The 11,041-nt window shown below is 47.4% G+C and overlaps 1 non-coding gene across 1 annotated transcript; it reads left to right on the top strand.

Annotated features, from left to right (window-relative positions):
- The first annotated feature begins 10,434 nt into the window (after positions 1–10,434).
- Positions 10,435–10,556, top strand: LOC119173043 (U5 spliceosomal RNA). Its single transcript, XR_005109996.1, has one exon. It is a non-coding gene; the product is annotated as a U5 spliceosomal RNA (small nuclear RNA).
- Positions 10,557–11,041: the final 485 nt, after the last annotated feature.

Here is an 11,041-nt window from a genome sequence, read left to right on the forward strand (position 1 = left end):
ATATCTTACCAAGGTGCATGTTTGGCCTGGTTTGTACTTTATTGAACTGCTATATACTTCAAGTAGTGCTGTGCCAGGTGGACGATAATATAAACTTTCTCTTGGTACAAAGACAAGGGCTGCTGCATCAGCTCCCATACATAACGGCTAAATAGGAGAAGAAAAAAAAACATTTTATTAAGAATTGCAAACTAGGCATGCGCAAGGCAACCTTCCTCCCGGGTCCGTGATTTTGAAGATTACACGGGTAGATGTGTGCTGATATGTTTTACTTTGGTATCGCACGAAGAGAAAGACCGCAAGACACTTACCGTGAAAGGCAAGAGCTGGTGTCAGCCGCGTAGGCTGACATCGAACCGTGAAAGGCAAGAGCTGGTGTCACCCGCGTAGGCTGACATATAACCTGCCACGTTCGTGTCAGCAGCCAACGACCGTAACCATGCACCACTGCGGCTGAGTGTAGCCGGCTTCAAGGCGGAACTTGTTCCTAATGTGCTATAGACTCTCAACAACTGTGCGAGATCGAAAGCGCGTGTGTTTACAAGCCGCCTTGTCATACCTTGCTGTGTTTGCTTACGTAATGCTTCAACTGGCTCTTTCTTGGCTGCTCCTAGTCGCGCTTCCATTATTCCTTGCGCCTATCGCTGGTGTCGAAACGGGTGTGATTCACAAGATGTATATGCCATCCCAGCCTTCTTTAAACGAGGTTAAAGAGGAAGCCAAGCGCAATGGCAGCACCTGACACATGATCATATAGTCATGTGCAGTTACATCCACTGTTTTGCTCTATACGAAGTAATAACTTTTTGTGCTGATAATTGGTCACCCTTTTAATTATTACTCGACGTGGTGGTCTAGTGGCTAAGGCACCCGGCTCTTCACCCGCAGGTCGCAGAATCAAATGCCGGTCGCATTTTGATGGTGGCGAATATGCTTGAGCTACGTGCGCTTAGATTTAGGTACACGTTAAAGAACCCCAGGAGGCTCGAAATATTCAGAGCCCTCTACTATGACATCTTTTGTTCTCATATGGTGGTTTTGGGACGTTAAATCACGATTATTATTGTCAGCTTTCTAATTACTGCTGAAATCGCTGACATGCCTGTGGTGTGTCTTGTATACTAGTAACGATGTGTTCGCTGCAACATGCGCGAAGATGTGCATAGATGTATATGGGCCCCTAGATACTCTAATGTTCGCAATGATTTTGTTTTGTACATAGTTCAAATATACTTTTTTCTAAACGGCGAAACTACACCGTTATAAGCGATTAGAACATGCTCCACCAGTAGTGCCACCACTGTTAGCTGTTACACCCGCTGAAAAATAGGAGGAAAACACAACACCACTACCTCCCAAACGCTGAGGCCTCCCAAACCCAGGCCAATTAAGCCAAACCCACAAGCGTGACACTCGATACTACGGTCCTGAAGAAAATTCAGCAATCAGTTAAAGAATTAAATGAGTGGATGAGCAGCTCATCCCGACTGATCTCGGCCCTTACTGAGCCAGTAGAGAATATAGCTGAAATTACCCTGCAACAAACGAACACCTACAACAGCGACTTATCGATGTGGAGGCTAGACTCACCCCCTTAGCACCAAGCGGACTCGACCCCATAAAGACTGTAAACCAACCTTCCGCATCATCATTCAATGTGACACAGCCAGCGGCATTCCTACACACTGCGTCTCATCATAGCTAGAAATCACGCCTACACAATTTGGCAATGGAGGTTTAGGAGCTACACGAATAAGCAAGCAAATATTCACCACTACCTTAAGGGGAAAGTTAACCCCGATATCATTTATTGGAGGAGACACATTGTCTCGCTAAATTGGCAGGCTATCGCTCGATTGGACATGCAAACGGGGAGACGACTGTCCTTACCACCTTAGTTAGAAGAAGCATTACATTCACGCAACACGACACGGAAGTGATATATATAGACAATATATTTATTGAACGGGTTCCCCAAAGCAAAACACACGAAAGTCTTTTTATACTAAACATATACAGCACTCCTAAACAAAGAAGCACAAATTTCTCACACCCTAAACGCGCCCTCAACATCGCTGGCCGAAATACCATCTTAATAGCGGGGGACCTCAACGCACCACACACTGCCCAGGGATACTCCTATGTGTTTCCTAAAGATAGGGCCCTTTGGTTTGACTCGCAGCAGGAGGGATTAACTCTAATCACCAACCCTAGCACACCCACACGTGCGGGCACTAGCTTGAGTAAAGACGGAACGCCTGATCTGACGTTCACAAGAAACACATCAGCATCCACCTGAAAAAATACCATAGATTTCCTGCGAAGTGACCACTACATCATAGAGGTACACTTTCAAGGTGGCCCACAGACCCGTGGGAAACCAGCTAAAGTTGGTCGGCTGGATACAGTTCCGCAAATCACCTGAGAACCAGGTCCAACACATCAGCGACATAGAGGACTGGATGCACACGCCTAAACAGGACATTAATAATGCCACCCGAATCGTATCTCCCGAGTCACATCTCGAAGAGACCTATAGCCAGCTCCTCCACATGTAGGAGGCAAAGCAATCGCTCCGAATGAGGTGGAAAACACAGAAACACAACAGAAACGTCAGGAAGCGTATAGCACTCCTCAAGGCAGAGATAGAGAAGAATCCAACACATCTAAGCCGGAAACACTGGGACGAACCCTGCGATGCGATGGACAGGCAGCTAAGTCTTAGTAAAACATGACATTTTCTACGGTTCCTGCTCGATACCGAAGACAACAAAACCGCCCAACGACAAACCATCAGCAATATAATCCATGCATACAACGGCACCGACGAGGAGTTTCTTAGGGAGGTAGAGCTCAAATAAACCTCTCAGGCTCCTACTCAGCAGCATCCAGATTATACGGGCCGGGTCAACACCACTCTAGACGAAGAAATCACCGAAGCGGATATCTGCGCCACCCTACAAAAAACTTAACATCAAACCTTCGCCAGGTCCTGACAAGATCACGATCAAGATAATGCGTAATGTAGACGATGAGTCGATCACGCATATCACAGACTACATTAACTGCTGGAACACCGAAATCTTGCCCCCGCAGTGGAAAAAGGCCGAGGTGATTGTGAAGCACAAACCAGGCAGACCACTGAATACTGACAATCTTAGGCCCATCTCCTTAACATCTTGCATAGGCAAATTGAGGAAACATGTTTTCCTAGCTAGACTGACCAATTACCTCAAAGACAATGATTTTTCCCCGCCCGCTAAGATTGCCTTCCGCAGGCATCTTTCAACGCATGATGTGATGTTGCAGCTTGAGGATCACATCATAGACAGTACCAGACGATCCACTAAGGGCATACTTGGTCTAGATCTCAAGAAGGCCTTGACCACGTCACGCATAACACTAGTCTAAAACAGGTCAACACCCTAAACTTGGGGCTTCGCACATATAACTATATGTGCGAAGCCCCAAGTTTTTTTCTGTGATTCGTTTCTTCTTGACTCCGGTTTTTTGTCGGTGTATCCATTGGTGTACTTTGTACTTGGTTATCGTTCAAGCAACTATATATGATTGTTCTATGCCGTACTGCTGTGGACAGTGATTATGTGTTCTTTATTATTCTGATTTTTTTTGTTTCAAACGTCGAAAGTTGTGACAGTGTTGCTCACCCCTGTAATAATCACCATGAGGGATTGACAGTGTTCTGAAAATAAATGAATAAAAAATAAATAAATAAATAAATAAATAAATAAATAAATAAATAAATAAGAACAATTCTTACGGGCAGAATGGCCACAATCACTGTGGGAGCACTCAGGTCGTCCGAAATAGCCATGGGAAGCGTGGACATCCCGGCGGGTTCCGTGATCTCTGCCTTGTTGTTTTTCTACGCCCTCATTGGCCTTCGTTCAAAACTACAAACCACGCAATGACTTTATCACACCATTTCTGCCGACGACATTACCCTGTGGGTGGGCGACGGCAGTTACGGTTCCATTGAACAGATATGACAGGAGGAGATTGACACAGTGGAACGGTATTTGCAAGCAACTCGACTGTCCTGCTCGGTGGAGAAATCTGAGCTACTGCTATATCGTCATACACTTAGAGGTCGGCCACCCAAACAATATCCCCAAGCGCAGCCATACGCCGATATAAAACTCACTACAAGCGAATATCACGCCATACCAACCGTGGATAAAATTCGATTGCTGGGTCTGATCATAGAAAGTAAGGGTACCAACGGAGGGAGAGTTTGCAACATTGAAGCCAAAGTGTCTAACACAATGCTCCTCATAAGGCGTATTACCAATAAACACAAGGCATGAAAGAGACTAGCATCATTCGTCTGATCAAATCATTCGTTCTAAGTCACATCGCTTATACGGCGGCATACCATTTAAGGTTCACCGCAGAAAAGTCAAAACTCAACAGCTTTATTCGGAGAATTTGCAAACAACCACTAGATTTTTCTCAAAACACCAGCACTGAACTCCTCCTTCAACTTGGTTTATACAATATCCCTGAGGAACTTATTGAGGGGCAAAGAATTTTCCAATCCGAGCGAATAGCCAAGAATAAGTCAGGCTGCCAGACTGTATGTAATCTCACAATTTCTTACCACATTCAACACGAAGACAAACACGACATACCACGCACTATCCGTGCCAAGCTCACATCACAGTACTACCCATACCAAGAAACTTGCACCCTGTACACAACAAGGGCAGACGTGTCAGTAGAGCCATAGTCATATCAAAGATGTTGGGGCGCAACCGCGAGGCTGTCTTAGTCGACGTAGCATGTGACCAGGAACGTCTACGCTTCGTGACTGCTGTTGTAGACCACACACAACAATGCAAAAGCAGCGCGTCAATCATCACATGGAACGTAGAAACAACAGAGGAAGTGGCTATCGTGATGGCCTTAGCTCAGACGAACGCCTGATGTGTGATCAGCAACTCGCAGATAGCCGCTCGAAACTGTGCCAGTGGCAAGATATCCCCCGAGGCATTGCGGATGCTTCGTGCAAGCGAGATTCACGAAGCGGACAAATACGTGCACTTCCTTTGCTTCCCTGCCCACACAACACTAGGCAACCCGGACGACGGTCCGAATGATGTGGCGCACAACGTGGCTCAAGGTCTTCCGTTCCGAGTCGTGTCAGAAGAAGCGGCCACCCAAACGGACTTGTTTGCGCCGGTGTGGGAATGGGACGATCGGCTCACTAAATTTGATGACATAACTCAACGCAATCGACTGCAAAGGAGGGAGTACTCTCCGCTTCACCCCAGGCTAAATCGTGCCCAGTCCGTTCAGTGGCAGCCGCTACAGACACGCACATACACGAACCCCGTGATTACGCACCACATATATTCCGACGTCTATAGTTTTAATCTTTGCCAGTACTGTACCACGAGAGCCACTCTTGACCATATCCTATGGGAATGACCAGCATAAGTAAGAAATTCTGGGGTCGCGGCCTCCGATGAAAATCTTCGGGCGCGTTGGTGGACTGCGCTGCTCAGTTCGGGCATAGACAAGCAACTTTGGGCGATCAAGCAGGCCCAGGAACCTGCCGGGAGACGCGGTCTCTCCGTTAGCTCATAGGTGGGAGCCCAGTCCAGCAAACTGCCGGAAATTAGTAAAGTCTACCTCTCTCTCTCACTCTCTCTCGAATAACCTTGGGCTCCGAAACACGGAGGGAAAGATGGAGCATTTTTCCTGCGCGTAAGAGGAACTAGTGTGAATTCATGTTGTGCTGCACTTGCAAAGATGGGTTAACATCAAGCCTGCCTATGCCCTGTTACGCAGGCTACACAAGGATCCCAATAGTGGAATAGGGCGTCATTTTTCCAGTTCTGTCTTCTGATTGCTCTGTTACAACTCGCCCAAACGGGCAAGGCCTCCCAAATATAGGCTTAGAGGCTCATTCGGGTGTCCTTCTCCACGGCAATCTTTAGTGTTTAGAAAACGTTTATTCTGTCATGGGACGCAACAAGCCTAAAGAATGAGTGTCTGTACGACAGGCACAACAGCAAAGAAAAGGGTCCAAGTCAATTGGATAAAGGGCGAAAGATTTCTGCGGTTAACTGTGAAAGGACCTGAGCGTTTGAACGAATAGTGTATTTTATTCCGAAGTGTTGGAAAACGGCTGCAGTGCTTTACCAAGTGTATACACAAGATATTTGTATGATTGGGTGCCAATCCTCAATATTTCCGGTATCAGAAATATCTCTCCTGCCGGTTTTTTCTTTCTAACGTATACTTTTTAATGAACTGATGTCACGTATAGCCATGTAGTTTGTAGTTTATGCCGCCAAGTTGGTGGTAAACGTATGCAGCCGAGTGTTCGAGTTGACAAACATTCGCTTGAAGCGCTTGCGTAGCGGCATGCAAGGGCGCGTCGATTTCATTATTCACGTATGTAATCTGTTTTTCTTTCTCAAATAAAAAAAAATGGCAGATCCCACGTACTGTGGGAATCGATGATATGTGAAGCACGAGTGCACGAAATGTTGATATGTTACTTTAAAATAAGCACAATATTACCAGGTGGAGGTAAATGATGCCGAACATGGCTTCATTGTCATTATTATCATGTCTGGGTGTGTTGTTTACCTGCGTCATCTATTTACGTCACGTGATACCAAATTTAGATTATGTGGAGCTAGCGAAACGGCCACGAGCACGCTATGAGCATGGTATGTCGTCATGTTGTTATGACACGCTTGTCAAGATTATCATGTTTGCACCAGTCATATTTTTTTGTCATCAATTGACAACAAGTAACACCAAATTTGGTATATGTGGAGCAATCAAAACGGTCGCGAGCGCCTTATTAAGGCCCCATTATACTCCAATGTAGCGTTGACGCGCGCGCACGCTGGACACAGCGATGCCAAATTAGCAAAACGCGAGCACTCTACAGGCTGATGCCAGGCGCGACCAGCGTTGTTTAGTGCGGCCCGACGGCAACCGGCGCCAAATGCGCCATGCTGCATTTCGCGCCCATGCGTTACCCAGACAACACTGCGTCTCCTTCTTTTCGTGACGAAGAGACGCTGTACGCGCTGAAACGCGCAAGCGTCAAAGCAACGCAGCGCTGAGCGCACCTGCAAGTAAATGGCAGGACCGGCGCCTGGCGTGGCAACGCCAGCGTGATGCGACAAAATGAACTCCGGTGAGTACGCGCATGGCGTCATGTCGAACGATATGGGCGCCTTGATTGTGGCATGTGGTCATGTTCTCACATGACACGCATCTCATGATTATCATGTTTGCACCAGTCGCATACCTTCGTCATCCATTGGCGGCGCATAATACTAAATTTGGCATATGTGAAGCTATCGAAATGGTCACGAGCACATCATGAATGTGACATGTCGTCATGTTGTTACATGACACGCATGTTGTGATTATCATGTTTGGATGTGTCATTTACTTATGTCGTCCGTTCGAGTCGCGTAATACCGAGTTTAGTACATGTGAATCCAGCAAAACGGCTGCAAGCACATCATGAGCGTAGCATGTAGTCATAGTGTTACATGTCAAGCATCTTATGTTTATCATGTTTGCACTAGTATCATAGCTTCGTCGTAATACCAGATTTGGTATGCGTGATGCTACCGATACAGCCGCGAGCGCATCATGAGCGAGGCATGTAGCCGTGTTGTTACATGATATGCACGTCATGATTTTCACTTTAGGGTATGTCGCTTGTGTTGGCCGTGCAATCATGTCATACCATACCAGTTTTGCAACATGCCATGTGAACGAAGCCACCGCATTAGCTGCAGGACCATAAATTGTAAATCGTGACATTCATGACAAATATGTCATGCTTTTCATGTTATGACTTATTAAATGTGTTCTTCATGCAGTCTTGTTATGCCCTACCTTGTTTGGTATCGATACTATTATCGAAACGGCTAGGAGAGCTAAAGGTTGTAGGTGGCTAGATAGATAGATAGATAGATAGATAGATAGATAGATAGATAGATAGATAGATAGATAGATAGATAGATAGATAGATAGATAGATAGATAGATAGATACACTCACAGTCGCCGAAGTTCGCTAAAAAATGCTTCGCATTCAAAAAGAATCACCAGGCAAACTTAAACACAAAGGGCAAGCCAAGAGGCTCCAAAACGCGCAGAAAAAGCTCGCGCATCTTTCGTACGCCTGAAGGCCGTTTCACATGACACAAAACGTAGCGATGTTCAGGCTGCGAATTTGCCCGCAGCGAAAAAAAAAGGGCAGTTCGTACCCGCCGCAGCGGTCCCCGGCGAGCTTCCAACATGTTGGAAATTTTCGCTCGGATCGCATCAGCGGGAGCGATTGTTGGTTGGGACCCGTCGAAATAGGGCTGGCCCGGCCAAGCCGTCGAAATAGAGTGGACGTGATTGTTTTGGTAATGGGCGATGTTGCGCATTTGCAAATGAATTCAGACTGGAAAGTGTTCTTAAATCACGAAACAAGAAAGCCCTTCGTTACCGTTCACGGTAACGTCATAATATAATAATGCGCATATTATTACATTCGTGTCTGTCACAATGAGCGGTGGCAGGAACTTACCGCTCCAGTCGCAGAGCGAAAATCGCGAACCGTTCGCGGTCCATGTGAAACGAAACCGCCAGTAGCGACGGTTGCGAACAGAGCAATTTGAGCGAACGGAACGACTTTTTTCACTGCAATCGCGGGATGTGAAACAGCCTTGACCAACATTTCAACGCGCAGTGACGTCAACTCCGCAGCACGCAGCTCGTCCATTGGTCTGAACAAATAGCCACGGAGGAAGGAAAAGGTAAGGAGAGGCCCTGACGTCACTCGTTGTGAAGCCGCGATGAAGCCGGAAGTCGGCCATATTGAGTAGGCAAATTCTCCTCTCTTATTTACATCTGCATGCGAAGCAGAAGGCGCGACTCCCTCTCCGGCTCGGAAAGCACGTGGGCTGCGCAGCGCGTGTGTCGTGACGATCCGAAACTAATGGAACTGGGCTCATCACTCTGAGCCAGCGGAACACCTTCAGCGAAATCACTTCGTCCGAGTAATGACAGGGAGTAACAGCTCGCCGACAACGAAGCAACTTCGAGAGAACGCGCGCTAGATGCACTGACAACGGCGAGTGCTTTCACGTCATTAATTCAGCAACTGTACAGACAACACGATCGGTCGTGCGCCTTCTACGGTTGCATTCCGCCACGCGACTGACGCAGCGTCCTACCACTGTGTACGTGTTCCGCGTGAAACTCACCTGCGTCAGCATTCTGCGACCGTGGTGACTTTGAGCACGGTGCTAGTGACAGTTGAACGTGGTTGCTGTTACGTTGAGATTACATGCAATGCAGGTGGAGAGTGTACCAAGCGGAACAGAAAAGGTGTATTAATACGCACATGCAAGTTGTTACTGTACACACAACACACGAAACTACGTATGTGCACATGGTCCTCACGGCGTCTTGCTGGGCTCAACAGCGTGGTCCGTTGTCACAAGCAGGAGCACTGCTCAACCGTCACTGACCTGCAAGGCGTTCGTCGTCATTCAGCTTCGTCATGGTGCCCAACGCCATTTCGCTGAACACTAACTGCTTCATCCGCGTCATCCGCCGCACGACACATGGATATGCACTTGTTCTACGCACTGTTGAAACCCCGTGATGGACAAAGAGATTTGTAAACGTTGCTAAGAGTAATGTAACAGACAGACGAACACTGCGTAACCAATAACGCGGCGCAGAGCACAGATATTGACCGCCACGGCTCAGCACGAGACCTGGGGAGGCACACATTCCGCCGCCAGCCGCGGCCGCTCACTGCTAGACCAGCTTCACTGCGCAACACGTAGCCATAGCAATGCCGCCATTGTGCCTAGTGAATATGGCCGCCATGATGTCATTTCCGCCACATTTTTTACGCCCTGCTCCGGCTGGGCATGCCCTCTCCTTACCTTTTTCCTTCCTCCGTGACAAATAGCAATGATATCAACGTCGCCGATCAGGCGTACGAAAGATGCGTGAGCTTTTTCTGCGCGTTTCTGAACCTTTTGACTGGCCTTTTAAGTTTAAATTTGTCTGGTGTTTCTGTTTTTTTTTTCAAAAGGAAAACAGAGTACGTACGTGAATAATAAAATCGGAGCGCCCTCGCATGCCGCTACTCAAGCGCTCCAAGCGAGTGTTTGTTTATTTACGCGCACTCGGCTGCATACGTTTATCACCAACTTGGCCGCATAAACTACAAACAACGTGGCTATATTTGACATCACTTTACTAAAAGGTATACGTAAAAAAGAGAAAACCGGCAGGAAAGGTATTAATAATGTCAGAAGCATTGAAGATTAAGCGCCCAATCCTACAATAATCTTCTGCATACACTTGGTCAAGCATCGCAGCCGTTTTTCAGCACATCAGAAAGAAACCCAGAATTCCTTCAATCGCTCAGGTCCTTCCTCAGTTGACCGCACCAATCTTTCGCCTTTTACTAAAGATTGCCGTGGGGAAGGACATCCTAATGAGCCTCTAGGCCAATTTTTGGGAGGCCTTGCTCGTTTGGGCGAGGCCTAACAGAGAAATCAAAAGACAGAACTGGAGAATTTACGCCCTCTTCCACTAATGGGATCCTTGAGTAGCCTGCGTATCAGTGCATGTGGAGACTTGAGGTTAACGCATCTTTCCAAGTGGAGCACAGAGTTGATTCAGTGTAGTTCCTCTTACTCGTCCCGTACTCTCGTCAAAGCACGCGGAATCTAGTTCCCCGACGCCTTCACGAGATTGCTGAGAGAATGTAAATGGGTGACAAAGCGTCTTACCCAAAGAGGATTTGAAACCTCATTGGTCTTACCCAGCCTCTTACACAGTCCCGAACGCACTAGCGTGTTCTCCAGATGTGCTTGGGCCAGCTGTTGCGCGTGCGCCGTGAGCTCCACCGATTTACTCGTCCCGGACGGCTCCGGACGCCGGCGCCACATTCGTTTTTCTCGGGGACCAACTGGAAGCTCCGCCCACTGGTCCGGGGTCACTCGAACGCATGTTCGTTTTTCG

This window comes from Rhipicephalus microplus, chromosome 4 (genome assembly GCF_043290135.1).
Source record: "Rhipicephalus microplus isolate Deutch F79 chromosome 4, USDA_Rmic, whole genome shotgun sequence".
In the NCBI taxonomy this organism is placed as follows: domain Eukaryota; kingdom Metazoa; phylum Arthropoda; class Arachnida; order Ixodida; family Ixodidae; genus Rhipicephalus; species Rhipicephalus microplus.